General features: G+C 39.6%; 1 protein-coding gene across 12 annotated transcripts in view; it reads right to left on the reverse strand.

Annotated features, from left to right (window-relative positions):
- DTNA (dystrobrevin alpha) overlaps positions 1 to 25885 on the reverse strand; it is a 351322-nt gene that overhangs the window by 206712 nt on the left and 118725 nt on the right. The window contains exon 1 of one of the 12 annotated variants that reach the window (XM_049620209.1): positions 1957 to 2980. The exons of the other annotated variants lie outside the window; for them this stretch is intronic. The gene's annotated coding sequence lies outside the window, so the exon portion shown is untranslated. Of the gene's footprint in view, positions 1 to 1956; positions 2981 to 25885 lie in introns of those variants that run through there. 12 annotated transcript variants of the gene reach the window in all.

The raw sequence follows: 25885 nt of genomic DNA on the forward strand, positions 1-25885 counted from the left end.
AAGTGAAATCTGCAAATACCTGCCTGGAATTACAAGTAACACCATGGAATTTGAAAGCATACTTTATGCTATTTTTATATTCCTATCCTACTTCCACATACAAACTAAAATCAGAACAACAAAGTGAATTTACAAGATTCTCTCAATTTCCTGTGACTGGTTTGGATCACGTATAGCATAATCTTACACTAAGGCGGCTACATGACAGGAAAGAACAGGGCGAAACAAAGAAATAACTTTAACGAATTTTGGAAAGAATGTATTTAAACAGACCGGGGCCCACGTCAAAGAGAAAGTGAGCAATACCACACGGGACATGAAATGAAAAAATAAGGTTATCAGCATCAGTGTGCTCGGCAGAAACAACCAAAAATCTCTTTGTAAAAATCATACCCCTCACTCCCCATCCCCAGTTTTTTCTCCAGAGATCAAAAGCCATCAAAGAATTTTACCACTCAAAATAACACATTTTGGATGAAAATTATCCAAATACACTTTTAAAATGGAAACAACATTCAACACATATTAATGCCATTCCCAGAAGGGCCCCAGAAAGGAGGCTCTATCTTTAGAATGACGGAGGGAATCTCCTGGATGTATTTCACTGATTGTGGGTATATCGTCCCTGTAGGAAATCTGCCAAGGCTTCACAGAATTCTTACTTGCGCGTAGCAGCAATTTTATAGACATATCAATTCCCAAGATCATAATATCCCTTTATCCATATCACCTTAAAAGCTGATTGATAAACACTAGGATAGCCCTCCAAACACCTCTGGGAAATCACGATAATGTCCTTTCTCAAGATGAGAAATACAGACAGAGATAAATTTCCAAGCCAAGAACAAATGGGGAAAGGGAGGTGAGCAGAATGGAATTCAAGAGCATCAAATTCCCAGCCCTCTGTACAGAGTGTTCTTATCTCCAAAGAAATCTTAATAAAGGCCTGAACCATGACAACTAACTCTGAAATAGTAGAACACTGGCTTCAAGGATAAAGTTTTAACACCATTTCAATATTTGAATTACTTCTTAAAACATTGAGCTGAAAAATTAAAACAGAAACAGCAGTACCACATTAAGAAGATAAAAAAGATGGTCCAAAATTTATCTTTTTTAAAAAAAGTTTTACGGGTAAAATATTTAGACACTAAAGGTAAAGACCCATTTACCCATCAACACATTAACATAAACCCAAACCGTCCACTGTAATTACGCAGTTTATCCAAATAAATTCTTGAACACAAAGAAACCCAGAAACACAACGTCATCTGGAGCAAATTTTGAGAACCCCAAGAATCTAGCCTAAATTTAAATGCTTGTTATTTGACTGATCTTTGAGTAAATCTTCAGAGGTGGGACAAAGGTGCTACAGAAATCTAAAGGAAGCAACACTATGGGGCGCCTGGGTGGCGCAGTCGGTTAAGCATCCGACTTCAGCCAGGTCACGATCTCGCGGTCCGTGAGTTCGAGCCCCGCGTCGGGCTCTGGGCTGATGGCTCGGAGCCTGGAGCCTGTTTCCGATTCTGTGTCTCCCTCTCTCTCTGCCCCTCCCCCGTTCATGCTCTGTCTCTCTCTGTCTCAAAAATAAATAAAAAACGTTGAAAAAAAAAAATTTAAAGGAAGCAACACTAAATGTCTCCTGTCTGGTGGCAGCATAGTCATTATAACGACATTCCAAAAAAAAAAAAAAAAAAGAATAACACAGTTACAGATTCTATTGCTGTATAAGTCCACCTGCTCCAATTTCCTTTACATACAACATGCATTTCGAGTCCCTCCATCTCCTGTGCCTCCATCTTGTTCTAAACCACTGCCCCGGTTTAGTCATCTTATGTGGATGATTTGCTGTGTAGCCTCCTAATTAGTCTCTCTGCTCCTACCCTGACCCCACCTCAACCCATTCTTCACAGAAAGCTGGAACGATCTTTTAAAATGAAAATAGGATCACATCACCTCTGACCCTTCTTTATCCTTTCCACTCTCCTTCCATTATGCCTGCAGGAAAGACAGAAAGGCTGAACACATTATAGAATACTTCCCTGGGACAGCCCTTGCCTACTTCTCTAGTCTGACTTCCACATGACCACCCAGCCCCTCCGGGTTCCTGCCATAGCCTTGCTGCAGCTCTTCGACATACCCATCTCTTCCCAGCTCAGATCTTTGGAATCTGGTGTTCCCTCTGCTTGCAAAATTCTGTCACCCAACTCGGCTAACTTACTCATCCTTCAGGTTTCAAAGTCGATAGTGCTTCCTCAGAAAGACCTTGATCGCCCAAATGAATTTAGATTTCCCTACTGCTTTTTTTTCATAGCAGCAATTCTTTTTCCATCATATATTTTCATTCATTCATTCATGCCTCAGGCATGCATTATTCAATAATTATCATTGAGCACCAACTATGCACCAAGCACTGTTTTAAGTGTTAGAGAGCCATGGTCCATGTTCTCACGAAGCCTACAGTAATGTGTAACTGTATGTTTGTGTGTTTACTTGATGTTTGTCTTTTCTTTTAGATTGTGAGCTCTATGAGACCAAATAATACAAGAAGAGTCTAGAACCTGTTAAATTTTCTATACTTTCTCAGTGACAAAGCTAGCCCCAGAAGCCAGTCCCTAATAGTGCTTTTCCTCATTTTTAGGAACATATGAAATAGTAGGTGTGGCAGAGACAATTAGTGTTCTCTTTTTACCCTAGGAACACAGCTATACTACATTTCCCAGATTTTCTTGTAGTTAGGTCATGTGATTCACTTTTAGCCAATGATACGTGAGCCACTTTCAGGCCTGTCTCTATAAAGCTTTCTTGAGTTCTCATCTACGCTTTTTTCTCTACTGTTGGCAGAAACAGAGGACTCCGTAGTCTAAGAGGATGAAATGGACCTGATTCTCTGAATCACACTGTGGAGGAAAGCCACCTATTGCCCAAGAAAGACTACCTGAGAATACATGAAAGAGAAAATTTGGGATTTAGCTATAATAATAGAAAGTATTATTCCTTGCTATTTGTTATATAGTTGGCTTTTCTACAAATATTGGCATTTAAGGACATTAACCAAAGAGGCTACTGTGCATTATCCCATTTTGAATCCTGGCATATTTCCTAAAGAAGGCCATTGGACAGTTCCCCTTCTGTTCACATTCAAGTCAAGGGAAGATCATAGGTCCATCTTAATTCCTCTCACAATTCTGTGAACCTCTTGAGCATAAATATTATCAATGTCAAATCAATGTCAAACATAAAGAACAATAATTTAAATATGTGGTCTATGCTTTAAAAAAATTTAGCATGAAATTTGGTATTTCTGATGTCATATTGTTCATAAAATAAAAGCAATCCAAAATTGCTGTTTTATCCCAAGATAAAAGACATTGACTTTTGGGGAATCAAGGGGTTAAAAATTAAAACCAGTGATTATTACTCTAGTAAATTAATTTGCTTAATTGCTCAAACCGACTTTTGGGTATTATGTAAATATAAGCAACGTTGGACATAAAATCTACTTTTTTCATAATAAAGCACAAAATATGGTAGGTACAGTTTTTTGTAGTTTGTGTGAGCTGTATCCTTTTAATTTTATATTGAGCCAAAAATGCTTAAATCTAAAACACAAGTTTATTACTAATCTTAAGCATAAATACATTTTGAGTTTGATATAGACAAATAAATAGGAATATGAGGAATATGCCTGATCTTTCACTGTGATTTTTTCATCATCTAATGAGGAATGTTTTATTGCTATTTGGGTCATTCTAAAGTGACTAATACAACGACCTTTTAAGATGTTGTATTAAAGGGTGAGGATTGCTGACAAATCAGGAAGCACAATCAGACATTCCTCAAAATATTCAACAACAAAATCAAAAGCCAACTAAGCATGTACATATCCAGTCAATGCATTTAAAATTATCCTACCCTACCCAGTTAAGACATAATTAGGAAGGGGCAGGATTTCTGGGATGTATGTCTCTACCTCTGTTTCTTGACCTCTGCATTAGATTAAGGGAATACATGAAAATGTGCCCAGAGGAAATATTAATAAATGAGATGCAGTATTACACAAAACAGAAGACTATGAAATGAATTAATGAATAGAAAATGATGTCAGCCAGCTTCTAAAGTCAACACAGCTAAGGAAGCATCCAAATTATTATTATTATTATTTTTTCCTCTCTTTCAGCCTCCCGGAAAAGATGCTGCGGGAAAACGAAGGGATTCTGCGTTTGCTCCCATAACATTTATTGTATGTGTTTGCTCAAAGTCCTGGTCTAGGATCTCTCCTTCACTGGTGTGGATGTGACCCCTCCTTGCACTTGAATGTACTATAGACACACCCCCTCTATACATCTGATCTTTTATTAAGGTCTGTTCCTTACCTTCCACATACAGAGACACATATTTGCCGACTACTCTATGAACACGGATATCTGGAAGGAGAGGGCTGGATGTATTACTAAAGTTAATATTCCTTTAACAAAGCCTGAAGTAATCCTCCTCTTCCCTCAGTCGGTATAATTCTCAATTACCTGATCACACCACAGGGTAGAAGTAATAACACTCTCAACCTTCACCAGCTTTATGAACAGGCTCAAAAAACTATATGCAAGTTTTATTAACCGCAAAGAGCAATATCTTAGCAGGTATATCCAGGGTTTACTGTAAGTGGTTAACAATGAGGGTAATAAACACATTTAAAACCACAGCATTCATTTAATTAAATCCTTCACATAATTTAAAGATATCCAGAGGTCTTCCAGAATCAGAATCTACAAAGTATAGCCTGGCTTTATGTTAATCTGTCTTTCTAAGAAGATGACAACTACGTTATGTCAAAAAGCTATGTAATAAATAAGCCGAGAAACTTAGGGAAAGATTGAATTTTCTTGCAGTGTGAAAGTGATCAGAATGAATGCATCCAGTTTACCACCTCACACATGTGCACTAAAAACCCTTAAAGGGCAATAGCTATAGGAATGAATTTATCATTGTGAAAATAAATACAAATACTTAATATATATTAAAATATGTTCTCGAGGACAAGAACATTAGAAGGAATGTGATGAGCTGTTTAGAGTCCTATGTCTTTTTATATTTATTGTAATAAAGGATTTATTGTGGAAAGGTCTGAACATTCTGGCAAGCTGTAGCAACCGTAGGAAACACTAATGCCAGATACATTTTATATCCATATTAGGCTGAAGAAAAAAGACGGGTTGACGTGAGCTGCAAATTAGGGTTTTCTTTTGCTCAAAATTTTTGTAAAACATCAGTAATGTTCTCTTCAGATTCTAAAGTGAGGTGCCAAATTTTGTACTTCTAGAACATTCCTGATGATTACAAGCACACAAATCAACAGTGATTGCATCAAACCAGTAACTTGAAACTACAGTTAGAGGTGTTTGACTTCACACCCCGGGAGAGATTTTAGCTCCCCTGTAGAATTTAGGATCTATTTCAAAGTCTATCTTTCCACAAAGTCTTTTAAAATGACAACTGTGTTTAAGCTGGAATCTTTAAAAAGTTCTTTTATTAGCTGCCATGTAATTGTATTCTCTATATATCTCAATTAACACAAAGATTATAAATAGTCCTACATAATTCACATCCACAAAGATATCATCTTGATAATAATACAGTCAACTCCTACATACCCCATGAATCATTCAACTCTGTGGCTATTTGGACCCTCTGTCTCCTTTATTTTTCTATCGTTTCACTCTCTCTATATATATTTCCACTGATTATTAAGAACTCCACTAGAGGGTGAATAGGACAATAAATGGATATAAGTGGACTAAGATCTATCAAGGAAAGGCAGAAGCAATTTACTCAAATGCGGTTTGGCTTATTTGTGGGCTTCAGATATCTGTGTTATTCCTATTACTTGCTACCCCCATAATCATATTGGCCATTATAAGAGTGATAGATAATTTACAGAAAACAACCTGCAGTGGAAAAAGGATGTACTATTTGGGGAATTGTAGAGTTTTGTTCTACAAATTTAGGTTTGGGTTATAGAAGGTCACAGTTTTTATAGGTATATAAAGATGATGCATAATGATGTTGGGGATATGACAGATCGCATACATTGGGAAGACACAATCTGATTGCTAGGAATCATGTAATGATAATAATTTTATTAAGTTTTTATAATGGCAACTAACCCTAAAATGTGCAGCGGAAAATATAATTCAAGTTTTTAAAAAGGACGGCTTCTATCATTTAATCTAAAATATGTTTAAGGAAAAACTTGGGATAATGGTCAGCTATTTCTGGCCAACGGTCTAGATAAGGAAACGGAGGCTCTTGGTGACATTGTTGCCCACATGTCTGTTTCACTCAGTGAATATATCCTTGAAACTTCTGCAGAGAATAATAAAGAATAAATAGATCTCATTAAAGACATGAAATGTGTGGAGATGAAAGTAAATCATAACTGAGCTAATTAGCAAATTATTGATAGGTCTTTTGTCATACTGTATTCAAACTCAGGAGCTGGGAATAGGCGCCTGTCATTTAAGGATGATTCTTGTCACAAAATAAGAAGGTGCTAATGCAAATCATACACTTTTTTTGTACCTCTTAATCCCCAGTGTTAATTTTGAAAATTAAAACTAGCATCATGCATTCTTCTGATATTGATATTCCAAAATGTTTGGGACGCATGTTTACCACCATGATGAGAAACTATGAGTTCCGATTGTGGTTAAAAACACCAGAGGGTAAACATTAGAGAGGCCCAAAGAGGCTAAGCAGCATGACACATCTCGCCACTCTGCTTTTAAGTTACACATTCATTCTACCCACGAAATGCTGGCAATGCCTCCAAGTTAAAAGAATGTTACCAGAAATAGTCACCAACTTCCCCCTCCCCCACCACTTTTTTCCCTCTAGTCACAGGCTGCAGCCCAACCTAATATCCAGAGATGTTTGTAACAGCCTGTTGCTGAGTTATGGCATGTTAGTCACTGGCATGGATTCCAGGTTAGTGCTCAACAGGCGTGGGGCAGGACAGCACCGCTGTGACATTTCTGGGAGGGTTTGAAGCAGAAAGACTCGCACTGGAGCCAAGGCAACATGACTCCCCAGGAAAGCCGAACCTAAAGTAATGTGGAACACGCAAGCTGTTTTCCTGTCAGGAGACTGCGCTCCCTCTAAGGTGGCAAGGTTGTGTACTTGAATGGCATTCAAGAGTTTCAAATAGCGAAGAAAGGTGCTCATTCTCAAATCGGTAGGCTCTCTCAGAGCCCCAGGGGATATCAACAGGGAGGGTGGGTTTGGGGAGAGACACCCAGCTTCTACTTGGGCAACCACTGAAGGGGACCCCAGTGCTGCTCCGAGTGGCTTTGTCCTTTGTGTCCTGGAGCTATTTTTGATTCCGCTGTAGAATGCCCCGGAGGATTCCCAGAATGCCTCATTAGCTCCTCACAGACTTTGTGGTTGTGGACAGAATGTCGAGAGACCTTCGTTGGAAAGCTTCTGTTCACTGTAGTAGTACCTCATACCGGGTGGATAATCAATATATATTATTTGAAAGGCAGCTATTGAGTAATGAAGTAATAAAATCAGGGTTTTGGATACAGTACAACCCCTTTATAATAATGGTGCTGGGGACAATATTAATTCCTACTTGGTGGGTTTGCCAGGACTTTGCTCTGTGTGACTTTTCAGGGATTACTATGTAACTCTCAGCATACCTGAAACTATGCCATGTAACTTATTCAACTTAGTTCCTGGGTACACAATGCTTTCTGTCCAGGCTTTCTGCCTCTTCTCTACATCCCTCAACTCTAAGCTACAGGCCCTCATGTCAACTTATTTACATTAAAATAAAATACAGAGCCAAAGACAGAATTCCTCAGCTCTGTGCATACCTGAAATACAGTATTTGGTTATCTGGGGCCACACATTTATTTATTTATTTATTATTTATTTATTATTTATTTATTTATTGAATGCATGTTTATTAAATGTATGTTTATTTTTTGTTTGTTTGTCTGTTTATTTAAGAGAGAGAAAGGGCATAAGAAGGGAGGGGCAGAGAGAGAGGGAGACACAGAATCTGAAGCAGGCTCCAGGCTCTGAGCTGTCAGCACGGAGCCAGATTCGCGGCTCAAACTCCTGAACCCTGAACCTGAGCCGAAGTTGGACATTTAACTGACTGGACCACCCAGGCACCTCTGGGGCCACACTTGTAGAAGCACTGATATCTGATGGGAGGGAGGGAGCTGTGTCTCATGCTATCAAAGGCTGGACCGGTGACATGGATTATTGGTAATGTTCCACCTCCAGAAAGGAAGACTCAAGAGATACGTGAGGGAGCAGCAAGGCAGAGGGTGGAAGGAAGATCTGGACATGACAAACTGGAGAACTCATCCCGAGTTGCAATGAAACACCCGGGCTGCCCAGGTCAGTGGCGAGCTCTCAGCCTTGGAGAGGATAATTTTCCAGGACTCAATTACATTAATCAGATGCTTCACTCATAGCAGGGTACACAAATTATTCAATAAATGTGAATTGCCACATGGTTAATAATTATATTCGTTTTTAGGCATGGAATTGATAAACAACTAATACGTTTCTGTAGATGTCTGAGATTCTCTGGTTTGATAGACAGTTAAAGTCCAATCACTGCCTTAGGCTCACATATTATCTACTCTGGGTTCTGGAAATCTTCGAGGAGGTTTTATTTTTATATTTATTTAAACTAGCAGCAACATTTAGTAGACATGACCTCGTCAGTTATTTGATTTAAAATTCTTTTTTAACATTTATTCATTTTTGAGAGACAGAGACAGAGCATGAGTGGGGGAGGGGCAGAGAGAGGGAGACACAGAATCTGAAACGGGCTCCAGGCCCCAAGCTGTCTGTACAGAGTCCGATACGGGGCTTGAACTCACGAACCGTGAGATCATGACCTGAGCTGAAGCCGGACGCTTAACCAACTGAGCCACCCGGCACCCCAATTCTGAAATGTTAGTATGAAAATAGGGTGTAGTCAGTTGTGGGGGAGACTAGGTGAGGGCTGGAAGGAAATCTAAACTCTGTCCTGATGTATATAGATGAAGCAAACAGGCAGGCTGGGCTTAGGGAGATATTCTCAGCAGTTGGACAAGGCATGGTGTCCAGGGAATCTGGCAATAAGCAAGAGGTCTAGAAAGACTGGTAGGAGTATGAAGGGATAGGTGCTTGCACTTAGCATGTGACCTGGATTATAGCAGCATTTGAAAAATGTTTATAGGATGAATGAGCAAACAAATGAATGAACGTCTGCAAACCGGCAGAGGGAATCTTCATCATGGGGACTGGCTCTCGGGGTGAGACTGCAGGCCCCAGGGGAACAGAGACAGAGGGTGGGAAGTTACTGGATCTGGGGCACTGACACAGAATAAAACCAGGACAATTGCCTGCGTACTAAATCTGTATATGCTTGTATTTCTGACAGTGTTGGGAACAGTAGATACCGCCAAGCTGAGGGACACACAAGCAGGGAGCTGTTGCTGTTGGGAGCTAACAAAACGGTCTGCAAGGTGCAAATAGAAAGGAACTGCTCACAAAATGGTGCCGATAATCTGAAAATATAAAAAAGGTCTTTTATCTCTGACTGTCCCCCGACTGCAGTTAACAGCAGTTTCGGAAAGACTTTGAAACTCAGAGCAGCAGAAATTTGCACCAAAAGTTTATTGTAGAACTTAAAAAAAAAAAGCGTCATTTATATACCTTCAAAGGCAGTTTGTTTTCAAGTCTGCACAGGGTAGCATGGTTCAGAAGCTGGGGGAGTGGGGCCGGTGCTGTCACAAGCCATTCTGTTGGTATTTGGTGGCCTGTTAGCACACCTTGGTCATCTCCAAGTGGAGCGAAATGTCAAGGCTACAGGGTAGCCAGGTGGGAACAAGGAGATCTCGAATGCCTCCACCTATTCTGACTTCAATTTAACTTGTATTTCTTCACTTCTGAAAGCTGGAGTAGGTCAAGGGGACCCATGTTTATAGCTTGAGCATGAATTCCTGCAACCCAAGGAGGCCCATAAAGGCCTCTGCTGGAAGGAGTTTTCGCACTAGTAGGTCATGTACCCATCAGAGGGAGTTCTGTTTTAGCAGAGCTTCAGGGCGTGAGGAAAGCTTGAGGGTGAGGTCCCAGACTCCCCTGTTTAAATAGGCCCCTGCTCTATCCTTCTCTATCACTCCACTTTGATATTTTCTGAAACTGTACTATTTTATCTCTTTTTCTGCTTGTTTTAGCTCAATCTTTGAAGCTTCGTGAAAGCAAGGATGAGGCCAGTGAGTCTTAAGCAGCAGTGATTTTGCTGCCTACTCTAGGGGACATTTGCCAATGTCTGGAGCCATTTTTGGTTGTCACCACTGGGTAGGGGTGATGCCACAGGGGTCTTGGGGTAGATGATAGGCCTGCTGCTAAACATCCTACAATGCACAGGACAGGCTGCTCAACGAGGAAGTATTTGTCAAAAATGTCAGTATGCCCCGGTTGAGAATCTCTGGTCTAGGTTGTATTTCCAGTTCCTAGAACAACGCCTGGAAAGTGGTAGGTGATCGATAAATACTTACTACAAATATGAGTGTACAAATACAAATATTTCTCATAGGAGGATAAACTTTTTGTTTTCACTGTGGGCACAAGTACCAGATTTTCATATGCTCGCAAATTAAGTGAACAAAAAGCTTACAAATTAAGGTGATGGTGGCAGACCCCGACCAAGAACAGAAAGGTAGGAACGAAGATGTCCTCTGAGAATTAAACTACAAATCAACACATAATGAACTGAGCCAGGGTGTGTGACGTCCTCGTGGAGATAGAAAATGGTGCCCAGGCAAAGCCCACTTGAGTATCAGTGTAGAATTGCACTGAAAAACATGACTTATGGAGTCAGACTGCCTACATCCCAATCTCAGTTTCACCACATCCAGGCAGGTAAATGAGCTGAGACTTGTGTCTCTGTTTCCTCATCTGTAACACGGCAATAATTACAGCACTTCTCAGAGAGTTGCTATAGGAATAAATGAGATAATACATTAAAAATGGTTTAGTAAATGCAATGCCTAGGACATAGTGAGCCCTCAGTAAATAACGAGCTGTTGTTTACATGACCAAACTATAACTTTACTTAGCATGTGAACAGATGGAAAGGAATAAAGTGTTAAAGAGAACTGCATGGGGAGTCAGCAATGGAAGCATTGAAAAGCAAGAGTCAGAGAGGGAATTCATTTTTACGGCCGTCCTATCAGATGCGAGACATGTTATTGTGTTCCACATCCATTACCTCATTTTATTTCCAGGGCTAATCCTTAGCTAAAGGAGGCTAAGTCACTAATCAAAGGACACATAGCAGTGACAAGTGGTGTTGAGATGTCTGGGAGCTGTCTGACAATGGCCATCCCTGCTCTTTCCACTGCATCACAAGGAGCTGCCCAGTCAAAAATGACAATGACCAATCCACGTGGAGAAGATTCTAATGGCAAATTTACCTTTGCCGTGGAAATGTATGCTTAGCTCAATGCTCTCAAATATTTGAATGACCCAACTAATTTCCCTTAAACTGATTTAATCTTATTAGGTCACTCTGATTCTATTTCCCTTCCTATATGTGCCTACAGGTAAGGAACAGGCATTTAGCCCACGCGCGTATCCTTGTAGCATTTACATCTATCAGTATAAAATGTAATACACTGCTTTGTGGTTTCGTAAGTTCGTCTCTGTGATTCTGGATAATAGGAGTCTACCTCTCATGGAGAACTCTGTCGGCACCTGTAAACAACAGGTGGTGTAGCCCCCACACTGTAATGTTCAGAGGAGACAACACCAGCTGCTGGACAGAGGCTTTGTGAAGTGTAGACCCTGATGTACACAAATCTTTGGCCTAGTGGTATGAGAGCCAAATGGAATGCCATTTTCATGAACTAATTTACAATATTTACACATATAAGAATTTCACCTCTTTGTATATGCTCTCGTTCGGTAGTACTTTCTTTTCTTTCCAGTTCTGGGGTGGAAATGGATTATTTTTTTTTAAATTTTAACCTTAACGGGCAGCATTTTTTAGGCAACTGGTGGCTTTACACTTCCAACGGACCTGATAAGAGCTGCTGAAGGGGGGCAGTGAGCTGCACTTAATGAAATCCTGGTTGTTAAAAGGAAATAGAAGAATAGAAGATAGCAATGGTGACAAGTTGAGAGACAAGTAGGCTTGGGGCTGAAGACATGCCTACTTTCCTTACTCTTGGCACAATACTAGGATGCAATTCCCTCCATTCCCTTTCTTTTGGAACAATTTAGGGGGGAATATCAGTAATTAAGTAAACAGGGCATTGCATATGTAAGTATGGAATTTATTTATTTAGAAGCCCCAGTCTTCTTGGAGGCTACTAAATAGCCAGCAGGTGCCAACCATTTTCAACCCTCTTTTCTGGGCTGAATTCAGAACAGGTGATCTGGAAGTTGGGATCAATGGCAACATCTCCTATTATGTATCCATTGGACATCAATCTCTTCTACAGCGTTTCAAAGCTATCACCAAACAGATTACTAAAGTCATTTTATCCATACCAGTCTTCTGCAGTTTAGCTGACAATTGCATATTCTGACGACACAGTCATGACTTTGGATTCTGTAACTTGACTTAAGAGCTGTGGGAGAAGAGGAGATGCTTTAAAATAAGACAACACAAGATAAGCTTAGAAAGAGGTCTTGCACAACAGCATCTCTCCAAATGTGGTCCACGGGCCCTGGGGGAGGGGGGGTTGCAAGACTTTTTCAGGGCATACACAAGATCAGTACAATGTTCATAATAATACAAATACGTTACACGCCTTCCTCATCATGTCATTTGCAGAGTTGGTACAACTCTGGTACAACAGAGCAACAATGAATAAAACTTGTGGCAGGGCGTGTGGCTGGTTTGGTCAGATGAGCGTCCGACTCCCGATTTTGGCTCAGGTTATGATCCCAGGGTTGTGGGACTGAGCCCTTCATCAGGCTCCGCACTGAGTGTGGACACTGCTAAGATTCTCTCTCTCTCTCTCTCTCTCTCTCCCTCTCTCTCTCTCTCTCTTTCTCCCTCTGCTCCTCTCCCCTGCTTGCTCTCTCTCTTTAAAACTTGCTTCACCCCAGCAAGAATCAAGGGAGTGACATCAGACTGCACTAGTAGGTTTTAAATGCAGTGAAAAAAAAAGCATTTGCTTCGTTTGTCTTTGATGCAACAGTGAAAATTATTAATGATTGATTTTATGAAATCTCAACCCTCAACGACATGTGTCTTGAAAATTTTGTGTGATGAAATAAGAAATACATATAAAGTGCTTCTGCTGCACACCAAAGAGTGTGTGTGTGTGTGTGTGTGTGTGTGTGTAAAGCACTCGTGCAACTGTCTAGCAGCTGGACGAGCAGCTATTTCATGGAACACAATTTTAAGTGAAAGAAACACTGATGGGCAAACGACAGTTATTCAGGCTTGGGTATTTCACAAATAACTTTTCAAAAATGAACAAAGCGAGCCGTCCCTTCAAGTAAAACAAATGACAGTATGTGTTTCGAATGATAAAACTGGAACTTTCAAGCAAGCGTTAGAATTTTGGAAAGCTAACATCTACCACCAGGAGTACAATGGCTTCCCAACACCTAGAAGATTTTTCTGATGGGAACCATGGTGATATTAACACAAGTGATTTTCTTTTTGTTATTGTAAAGTGAATATGTCAATATTTGGAAGATCTGCATAACTTAGCCAATATTTTCCAAATTACCAATGCATCATGTTGTAATATGATATAAACACAAAAAGTCTATATAAAGGATGAGATGGGTAATGGATTTTAATGTAATGGATTATGCAAAGTTCATTGATATGATTTAAGATTCCACACTGCAACTTAGGGGCACCTAGTTGGCTCGGTGAGTTGAGTGTCTGACTCTTGATTTCAGCTCAGGTCATGATCTTGTGGTTCATGAGTTCAAGCCCCACACTGGGCTCTGCACTGACATCGCAGGGTCTGCTTAGAATTCTTTCTCTCTCTCTCTCTCTCTGCCCCTCCCATGTGTTCTTCCACTATCTCTCTCTCTCAAAATAAATAAATAAAACTTTAAAAAAAGACTCTACACTGTAACTCACTAGTTGTTGAGTTTAGATGTCATATCAAAGACTATCCACACATTTATCTGAAAAAGCTATGAAAATACTCCTGCCTTTTCTAGCCACCCATCTCAGTGAGTCTTGATTTTCTTCATACAGTTCAACCAAAATAATATATTATAATAGATTAAACGCAAAGGCAGATGTTAGAATTCAACTGCCCTTTATTAAGACAGACATTAAAGAGATTTGCAAAAATGTAAAACCATCCCACTTTTCTTATTAATTTTTGTTGATAAATTAGTCATTTTTTAAAAAGATATTATTTATGTTAATTAAATAGTTTGTTATTTTGGATTGAATTAATAAATAAAACATTTAAAATTTCTTAGCTTTAATTTCGAATTCATACAATATTAGATGTTACCTGCACAAACAAAAGCTCTTTGGAGTTCTCAATAATTTTTAAGAGCATGAAGAGACTCTGAGACTCAAAAGTTCAAGAATAGCTAATGTACTGAAATGAACTGGGCAAAGGAAGTAAATATTTTAGAAAAAGGTGATGAAAAATACAACCACAAAGAATGAAAGGTAAAATCTCTGGAGGGTAGGTTGTTTAAATCTCAGCCTGAAATCTGAAAAGTGGTTTGAAATACACTAAATAGAGAGGCACTATCTTTTGTTTTCCTTTTCGTTTGATGTTAGTTTTCCCCAGTAAGACTATCAACTACCATCTATTGGACATCTGCTATGTGCTGCACGATCTATTAGGCATTTGCGTAAGTTATCACAAGCAATTGAATTGACACTACTCTTCATTTAAGCTCACAAAACCAATTTTGGTGGTGCCCAAATATTTGCTCGATTTTTTTTAAGTTTATTTATTTATTTTGAGAGAGAGAGAGAGCGTGAGCAGGAGAGGGGGAGAGAGAGGATCCCAAGCGGGTTTGGTGCTGTCACCACAGGGCCCGACCTGGGGCTCGAACGTACGAACCGTGAGATTATGACCTGAGCCAAAACAAAGGGTTGGACACGTAACCAACTAAGCCATCCAGATGCCCCATATTTGGTTGCGTTTTTAAGAAAGGCAGGCTCACTCTGGAAAGCAGTGTGGAGGTTCCTCAAAAAATTAAAAATAGACCTACCCTATGACCCAGCAGTAGCACTACTAGGAATTTATCCAAGGGATACAGGAGTCCTGATGCGTAGGGGCACTTGTACCCCAATGTTTATAGCAGCACTTTCAACAATAGCCAAATCATGGAAAGAGCCTAAATGTCCTTCAACTGATGAATGGATAAAGAAGTTGTGGTTTATATACACAATGGAGTACTACGTGGCAATGAGAAAGAATGAAATATGGCCCTTTGTAGCAACGTGGATGGAACTGGAGAGTGTGATGCTAAGTGAAATAAGCCATACAGAGAAAGACAGATACCATATGTGTTCACTCTTATGTGGATCCTGAGAAACTTAACAGAAACCCATGGGGTAGGGGAAGGAAAAAAAAAAGAGGTTAGAGTGGGAGAGAGCCAAAGCATAAGAGACTCTTAAAAACTGAGAACAAACTGAGGGTTGATGGGGGGGGGGGGGGGGGAGGGAGGGAAGGGTAGGTGATGGGCATTGAAGAGGGCATCTTTTGGGATGAGCACTGGGTGTTGTATGGAAACCAATTTGACAATAAATTTCATATATCAAATAAAATAAAATAAAATAAAATGCTTAAAAGAAAAAAAAAAAAAAAAGAAAGGCAGGCTCTGTTTTCCCATTTATTCTCTTTTTCTCCTAAGCTGGAAACTCAGGAAACTGGTAGTACTCTACTGACCTTCAGGTGTGTCTTTGGGGCCAGTCCAATTCTTTTATTAAAATAATGATGGGTAGTCAGACAGGGAAGTAGAAACGTGGGGAGAGAGAGGGAAGTAGAAAAAGCGGGGGGTGGGAGGGAGAGTGTGTGCGTGTGTTTCTCCACAAAAACATGTTCTGTTTAGCATTTATGGAGCCCGTTCAGTTAATGACCTGTTTATTGCATGTTCAAAAATTTTTCTGCATATCATCTCTCGCCTCTCCCATCCCACCTGCCTCCTTTACTGTTTCTCAGTTTACAATTTTTCCACTTCATCAAATATTATGCCTTGTAATGTACTTGATTCAGTCCCTTTCTTTCTACAAAAGAGCTTTATACCTCTCCATTTTCTAATTAAATTTAACATCTATCCAAGCACTAGTATTCAAGATTTAAAAAAACTTTTTTTCTTACTGTTTCATAGTTTCCTGGGTTTCTGGTATTGCAATATTATATCTTCCACATTGGTTAATATAGGTCCACAAGATTTCAACTATTTTAGAGTTTAAATAGGATTTTTGTAGGCTGGTCAGAGCACCAGCCCTTTCTAGCATTATGTTCCAAACACTAAATAATCAGCTTGCAGTTTAAGTTACCTTGAACTCAAGCATGTAGAGAATTGTCTGAATCCAGATATCAGAATAGTTACTACTGCTTTATCACAATTGTGGTACATGACTATATTCTGGATATTCCTCAGTCATCAAATATGGCACAGTGCTTACATGGTCAGGCTCTGGAGTGCAACTATTTGGGTTTGAAGATTGTTATTAGTTACAGGTGAGACTACCTTAAAGGAAAAAGAAAGTCTCATTTGATGGATTCAAATGAAAGTAAGCTTTATTTGCTGTTCCTTTTCCAGTTCCTTTAGCTGTAAGGTGAGGTTGTGTACTCGAGACTTTTCTTGCGTCTTGAAAGTAAGCATTCACGTGCTCTAACTGAGGAGTTGAAAAACAATGGAAAATCTTGCATGAATTAATATTAAGATTTCTATGTAAAAATGTAGCAAAGGCTGAGATTCTCTGATAACATATTTTGCTTCTAAAGCTCTTAGGATGCAGAGCCTGGAGCCTGCTTCAGATGCTGTGTCTCCCTCTCTCTCTGCCCCTTCCCTGCTCATGCTCTGTCTCTCTCTGGCTCAAAAATAAATAAAAAAATTTTTTAAAAATTAAAAATAAATAAATAAATAAATAAAGCTCTTAGGATGAACAATTAGGGTAAGCTACAGTTGGCATATTCCACAGGAACAAAACTTACTAGTAAAGCGCTGAATGATTTTGAAACAGCTGAGAAATCCCGCTGATAGAAAGATTCTCCCTGACAGGGGACAAGAGTTCAAGCTGAGTTCTGGCATTTTCTGCAGAGGACTTTTCCAAAATAACAGTAGGGAACTGTTAAATAAGGCACCATGCCCAGAGTTATGTGGAAATCTACAATGGAGCATAGCCTTATAGTTCGTAGCTGTCCTGCTAGAAAGAGCAAAGATACATTAGGAACCGTTTGGCTTGCTTTCTAAATGATCCTCCCCTTAAATCATCATTAACAAAGGGAAAGTGAGATTCATGGACCAGTAAAGAAAAGTTGATGCACCATGTCCCAAATGTAGAAGCCATTTACGTCTGTGCCACAACATGAGCAAAAAGGAAATGCATAATGCCAAGTAATCTCTTCTGATGCCAAGAGATTTATAAATCCTTACTGTGAAGTTTACATAAATTCTATTTTCTTTAATTAAAAGCATACGAGATTGAAAATGTTATGAGACATACAAGATGATGTTGATTAAATAAAGTTTGTTATGATGACACAGAGCAGTAAGCAGAAGACCGCAGTTCAATAGATCCATGAAATGCAACGAAAAAGAAGGCAATGCAGTGGTCAGAGAGGATGGATTTCAAACTCAGATGAGTCAGATGTTAAAAGAAATAACATGTGCAGAACTGTGAAGCTCCCAGTAGGAGTACAGCTGACTAAATGTGAGGATAGCCCACGTGCCCACTGCACTGACGTCATAGGAAGTCGTGCCTGTGAGCCCTTCCAGGCACAGTCACTCTTGGGTGATGACCAAGTTGGCGCATGGGAGGTTCTGGTACAGAGCTCAGGTTAGGAACATAAATTAGCTCCTGGTAGCTCATCTCCCAGGTGGTAGGAGTTGCATGTTAGTGTCCAGTCTTGAGATCATGGCATCCTTATCAAAGTCTCTGTTGCTGTTGTATGCCCAGATGAGTCAAAGACACCGGGCCTATGGATCAACTTCATCACAACTCTGTTGCATCTAACACCATTAGTCATTCTCTGCTTCTTAAATTTTTTTCCTTTTTTTTGTTTTCTGCAACATCTCATCTTGTCAGTTAAATAGATGGGCTCCCTGGTCAGGCAAACCTCTTTCAAAAACCAGCTCCAATACTAACTTGCAAGTAACTAACGTAACCTTCTGAATCTCAATTTCCTCAATATTGAAAAAATGGGGATAATCATATCTCCTCATAGAGGAGGTTAAATAAAATTAACCTGAAGCCTAAATAAAATTGTAAGGAGAGCCTGGGTGGCTCAGTTGGTTAAACGTCGGACTTTGGCTCAGGTCATGATATCACGTTTGTGAGTTTGAGCCCCGCATCTGGTTCTCTGCTCTCAGCACAGAGCCCGCTTTGGATACTCTGTCCCCACCTCCCGTCCCTCCCCTGCTCATGTTCTCTCTCTCTCTCTCTCTCTCTCTCTCTCTCTCTCTCAAATAAATAAACATTAAAAACAATTTTTAAAAATTGTAACAATAAAAGTAACTGTTAACCCTTACTAGGGCTTTCTGAGTCTGAGACTGCTGTACATAGTGTTATCCCTTTTAGCCTTCATACCAACCCTATAAGGTTTGTGCTATTATTTTCCTCAAGCTACAGAGGCACAGAGAGCTTAAGAGACATGTCAATGGCCACAGTTAATATGTTATAGAGTTATGATTTGAACCCAAGCACTGTCTGTGCTCTAAACCACCACGGTATAAATGTACGTAAAATACTTGGCAAAATTGCCTGGAATAATCAATACAGGTTAGCAATTATTACTGTTTTCATCATTTTTAATTTGTAACCATTCCTTTCTTCTCTGGCCCTGTGATTGACTCAGTCACCTAGCCACTCATACAATGATGGGATTCTTCAGGACCCTATTGTTTTCATAATTCCATATATTCTCCCTGGGTAGTTTCATCTATTCTCATAACTTCAATTATGTTTGTATGTGGGTGATTTCACAAGCTTTATCTTTTACTCTGACCCTCTTCTGAACTCCAAACACATACATACTCCTTATTTTTTTTACGGATTGACTGACTTGGAAATCCCTAAAATTAACCATCTCTTGCTCCAATCGTCAGTCTCCATTAAAAGAGCTACAATCGAATTAGTCTCCCATGGTAGACACCCTGGAGTTAGCCTCTACTCCCTGCTTCTCTCCAAATCCAAGGGGTTACTAAATTCTACTTCTTATCTCAACACCACATTATCTCACTCAATGTCTCTGAAAACTGACGTTGTTCACCCCTAAGCTACTGCCTCAATCCAGGTTCCTGGGAACTTTGCTGCAAATGAAACGGACTTTTCACTAGTTTCTTTGCTGCTACCACTTCCTCTTACATTCTTTCATGTGAATTCCACTTCAGTGAGCCCTTACTTTTCTTACCTGTGACTAACCTACACAGCAGTTCTGTGACAGATGGTTATTACAGGGTAATATTATTACATATTGCATATGGCTGGCAACTGAGGCATTGGGGCACCTGAAATAAGGACAGAAGACAGCAGGAGTTAAGCACGCCAAGGTTCTAGGAGGCTATAGTTTTCACGAATCACCAACCTAGATGTGAAATGACTTCAGAAGATGGCAGCTTATGGGTTGTAAAGGTTACCATGGACAGCTTCTAAACTCTTCAATATGTAGGTACGGTGGTCAATGGAAGTAGAGAGAAGTAAAGGTGGGACTTCACAAAACCCAAAAGAAGGTCTTTATCCAGCATCATAGAGAAAGATCAAGAAACCACACTGAGAAGGGAGGAAAATGCCAGCTCCAGCATGTAATCATTTAATCCCGTGACACGGAGGGTGAGGTAGAATGAGCAGCTTTCCCCGGAGAGGGCTGCTGGGGAATCCTTACAATCAGGCAGGCTTCTCTCAAGGCCAGGAGATGGAGAAATGCTCAGTGAAGAAAGTGAGGGTTGTAGGAAATAGTAGTTAGTCCAAAATGAAAAGAGTTAAGAGGGAAATAGCTGTCTCTGGTGACGGAAGTCAGGAGAGAGAAGGGCTAAAGGGGTTCATGGGCTGGACTGTGGTTGACCAAAGGTAACAAGGATGAGTGACATGGAAGACTGAGAAGGTGGCAGGTTTTCAATGGCACTGGTCTCAGAAGCCCAGGTGGATGGAGCATCATAGGTTTCCTTGGAATTATTTCACTGAGACCCCACTTTACTATTTTTCTGAAGAAATCCTAGCCCAGGAGGACAAGCAGCACGTTGAAAGGATTTCCAGGACCAACACTACAGACCCTCTGAGTTATAACTGACAGGGTCATACTCATCAAGAACCTAAACAATAGTATTAAGATAAAATAAGGGTAGAATAAAGGCATCAAAATAAAACCAGTTCTGAACTCCTAAGTCCCAAACCTACTTCCTGACACTTAGCTCATGTACTTATGAAAATTCCATCAAGTCTGACAGATTACACGTGTGAAGTATTGCTTTAGTTGAAGGAGCTTCTGAAGCAATTTACAATAAGAAAATTGTCCAAGCACCAGAGAAAATATGAGTTATTTCTTAACACAGACAATGTGGTAAGATTTTTGAGTTTTAGTTGAAACTGAAATTGAGTTATAAAGAGAACTGAACTGCTTTCTTTTTTATTAATTGAGAAACTAAAAAAGCTTGTGGCAACACAGGAAAGAACTGTTTTATTGTTAAAATATGATATGCCATTTCATAACTTAATAAGACATCGCATTAGCAATAAAACATGAAATTATTTATGCTACTAAAAAGAAAGGTGTTAGATGGAATTATAAACATTATTGCACTGAAGAAACACTGTATTATGAATATTATACATTTTAAATAATTGATAAATTATGAATATAGTAGGTATAAAGTGTCTCAACTCAGCTTACAAATATAAAGTTACCAAGTGAGACAAGCAGGTTCATGTATTGAAAAAAAAAAGGAAAAGTACAGAGCCTGGAAGAAATCAAGGCAGCCAAAAGTACTTCACACAGCTGTCTTTCTACATTAGCTATATCTTTAGGAACTTTGACGCTTTATAATTACAACAAATAAAACTGTTATCCAGCGAATATGCAATTTTGAAATGCCAGAAGGTTACTCGAAATTCTCTGATATGCTGTTCTTTGAAAAGGCATCGAGCAAGATTTATCTGTATCAACGGAAAAAAAAAATCTCAAAGAACATAATGCAATTTGAACATTTTATAAGTAGGGGCCAAGGGAAACGAACCTTTCTTCATAAATGGATCACTAACCTGATGGCTAGCTGGCTTTATAAAATTGGATGTCCTGTCTAAAGATCCTTATGACAAAAGAAGATCAAAAGAAAACACTGTGTCACAGGAATATGTGAATCCTTTACCAAAACACTTGAAAACATTTCAGCAGAATTCATTTGACACATAGCTCTTTTATATCTTTTAACTTACCTTTTTATGAAAAATAAGATTATGGTTAGCAGAGAAGGAATACATAAGAAAAATTTTATATGCCCTTTATTATAGCTGGAGAAATGACCTAAAGAAACACCTGAGCATTTAACAGCTATCTTAGAACACTCAATTATTCTTAAATATTACAATTCATGGTTTTAGAAATAAGATATGGCCAGACAGAAGATGTACAAAGAAATTCCTAAAAGTAACTAATGTTAAAAGAAATACTAAGCAACATTGGAAAGCCAGTGGTGATACAGAAACAGAAAGAAGAATTTAAGGAAAACCTTTCATATTTCCCCCAGGCTGAGCACACATCTAAAAGAAAGGCTGGGCTGTGGGTGGAATTTTCAATAAGCACAGCTGCGCCGGTACAGATCAAGTTCAGCATCCTTCCTTCCCAGACACAGGACGCCCAGGTGAGGCACCATGTTCCCGAGACACAAGGGGCAGAGGGCACAGGACAGGGCATGACACAAGGCCTGAGAGTCATTTGCAGATACTGAAGAGTCTTGTTCAGATGCCATGCCCCTTTCTGACCTCTCCGCCAAATTGGTATTGGTAGACCTAAATTTAGGATCTTGAATGGTATGTGGGCACTAGCTAGGAGGAGGCATCAGGGCATAATATGCTCTAGAAACCAGGGACCTGGGAGGAGTGGATTAAGGAGGAGCTGTCAGAAGCTGGGAAGCATGGGCTCTCCTGGATGGAAGAGAGCAGTGAAAATTTCAGCAGTGGGGTAAGAGAAAGCGAATACGATTGGCTCAGGTACCACCTGGTATGATTGTTGGTTCCCCAGCTGTCATATGTGGCACACGAATATTCTTGGTCTCAACGGTAAATTAATTTTTGACTAACTGAGTGGAAAAGGAAAAGAAAAACCAATCAGCTTGCTTAACGTACTAGGTATTCCAAATGAGCCAATAGGTTTTTTGATTGTTAGACTCAACTGTGCTTTATAGACTTGGGCCTCAGCAGGATTTAAGGGGAGTTTTTTCTTCTAGAAACGATGATGGGTTTATTTTCTTCCACCACTCATGTCCCGTTCCTCTAGTGACAACACGCACTGTGATTCAGTGAGAAGCAGGGAGCCCAGCTGGTAAGTGACTCCAGGACAAAGCGAGAGCGCTTGGAGGGGCAATTCCATTACTTCAACGCCATCAGCACCAACTTTTGACGACTGACTTTATCAGCCACAGAAAAATGTTTTCATTTTAATGGTGAGATCCTTAATCAATAAGTAATATCTGGATATGAACCCTCATCAGCTAAGCCCACATGCAAGAGCCCAGACTGTATCTATGCAGCTTACTAAAAATCATCCCAAGTATAGCAGTTGCCAAACTTATGAAAATCAGCCACATTATAACCTCCTTATCACTAAGATCTATTTCTGTGTCCTGAGTGGAAATTGAATGGATCCGCCCTGATTTTCTCCCCCTAAGGTCTTGATTACTACCTACAGTAAATGCTGGAAGCCTGTGGAGCCTGTCTATGCTCAGGTATTAGAGTTGAGACAACCAGTTTATAATTCCCAAAGATATTTCTCCCTTAAAATTTTTTTAAGAAAGGAAGGTGTTTTTTTTTTTTGTTTGTTTTGTTTGTTTTTGTTTTGTTTCTTGTTTTGTTTTGTTTTGTTTTCAACCTCAGGACACCTTCTGCAGGTCCCTAAAATATGAGATAGGTCTTTTTGGACATCAATCTTCCTTTTCATGTAACATTTCCCTTCTGTTTCTCTCGTGTTGTTTTAACAAATGCTAATCCATTATATCTGTTTCTCATCTGCTTCTTTACGGTAGAGCAGGTTGACTAAATGCTTTCTTCTAAGTTTCAGTTACAAGATTCTGGAGAACGCTTTCTACAAGTGTTAGGATTATATACACACTCATTAGTTTTCTGTATGCATCTAAAGTAATAATAATCTTGCACATCTATCTAATGTTTTACAGATTTCAAACTGACTAGAGGAACTTTATATAAAGCAATTCTTCAGAAAAGCAATAACTACCAGACCAATCTTTCTAGTGTGTCTTTCTAGCTGCTTTCCATGTGTCACTTTCCATGTGTCACTCAGCTGCTGGACAAATTACAAAAATTTCCTGTTCCTATCAGATCAAGCCCAGATTCTTCATCTCGGCATTCACGGTGTAACCCCATCCGGCCCTTCCTTAGATACCCACCCTGTTTTTCCAATGCTCCCCAAAGAGAGCCACTTGCTTCAGCCTGGTCGGCCTCTACAGGTCATGGAACAGGCTGTGGTCAGTCTTGCATGTTCCCTGTTTGCAGCATTTAAGGTTTTTTCTTCTGCAGCTTCTGCAAATACTTCCAGCACTTTCCAGCCCATCTCACGGTCCATCTTCTCCAAGGTACCATTTGATTGGCAATACCAATTTCTCCCGCTACTGAATGCTCACAGCCTTTACTTGCAGAGTAGAGACTTTTTGTTCTTTTGTACATAGTTGCACATTGCATTATATTGTCTCTATTATAGAGCCCTCTAACTATTTTATGTCTAAGTCTTATCTCCCCAAGAGGAGTAAAGGGCCGTGCCATATATTTGCGCTGTTTGTCCCCATTGTACCTAGTGCTGTACTTGGTGCACATCACTTAAAAGGTTTCCCCAACTGAGATTAATTTCTCTGCTCCCTGCAGTACCTTGGGCCTGGATGTTGTTGCTTCGGTTATCACAGTGCTGATCGCAGCTGCTTCCCACTGTATATTGTGAGCTGCGGATGAGTTGCAAACCCAAATCATCTTTTTACCTCTCCAAATACCTAAGACAGCACTGTTTATAAAAAGAATTTACCAGTGGTTGCTAATTAAGTTTCTATTAAATTTCAACTTTGTTTAACATGGCACCATTCCCTATCGCCCTCTTTTTGAGGAACAAACATGACCATGGTTGGAAATGATTATACTTGAAGAAATTATATTGACATCTGGCATGTGAGAAGAAAGTAACAGTTGGATACTTTCCTAACTCGTTTATTCAAAAATAATGTTAAGGTCTAAATATAAATATAAATTAATCAGTGTGTTGTCAGACCGCCATTATTTAAGAGGCATTTGCTGTATCAAAAATGCAAAAATAGATATTGAACACAGTAGGCAATTTTTATAGAAATGTTCAATGTGGTCATGCCGTTCTTGCCATAAGATTTTACACCGTTGCTAATTTCTTGACTTTAATATCTTTATAAGTTAATATCTCTGTAATTGGCAAAAAAAAAAAAAGTAAAATTAAAGTAAAATTAAAATTATCTCTCCACTACAACATGCAGTAAAACCTCATGGCTTAACCAATCAATAACTGATTAGTTTCTTTTTTTTTTCTTGCTACCTTGATTTAGGTATGACACTGTCTTTCGTGAGAGAGGGCAGAACTTTTGAAGGACTCAGGCGGTCGTGAGAAAACTTTTCACCAGCTCTTTGAATAATTTTAATTAAAATTCAGTTCAAATCAATCTCTTAGGCTTAGCAAAAGCATCTGTCATGTTTTCCCCACTTAAGAACTTGAGCTGAAAATATGAACATTTTCCTGTTATAAAAGCGCTGCATCCGTGTAAAGTTAAAATAGCTGCTGAGGACAATTTTCAACACATTTGGAAGAATTATGGCTTTAAAAATGCAACTTTCAGAAAACACATTGATGCCTCATTCAGTGATGTGCCTGCATTTCTTGCCACACATAATGCCTTCTCTCGGCATGCGCTTTAGCCCTTGAACCGTTAGCCTTCTCCTAGTCTCCTGGCCCGGCCTCTGGCCAGTACGTAAGCACATTGCTTGCCACATAACAGGGGCTCAAAAGTGTTTGTTGATTAAATGAATGAATTAGCTAAATGAAGGATATAAAGACCTTGCCTTAGTCCCTTTGTGTTCTCTTACCTGTACTAACAGTAGTTAACTTGTTCTAGACTGGAATGTTGCCCTAAAACGATGATGCCCTCGAACTCCTTTGACCAATTAGTAACAACTAGAGAAGCAGAAGATCCAAAAAGACAAAGTAATGGCCTTTGTGCCAACAAGAAAAACCAGTTATAATACACGTTTTGTTAGAAAAGGCACCTCCATCTCTAAAAAATCCAACACTAAGTAATATCCAGTATGGACGGAGTTCCCTTTGATTTATTTCTGATGTTATTGCAGCTTCTGCAAGGCCCAAATGAAAGTCCTACAAAGTCTGTCTGTCTGTCTGGTCTTGCTTGAGGCTCAGATTCTGGTGTCTGAAGCAGATTTTTGTTCCCTGTTTGGGTGAGGCCT

This window comes from Panthera uncia (assembly GCF_023721935.1).
Source record: "Panthera uncia isolate 11264 chromosome D3 unlocalized genomic scaffold, Puncia_PCG_1.0 HiC_scaffold_8, whole genome shotgun sequence".
NCBI classification, from domain to species: domain Eukaryota; kingdom Metazoa; phylum Chordata; class Mammalia; order Carnivora; family Felidae; genus Panthera; species Panthera uncia.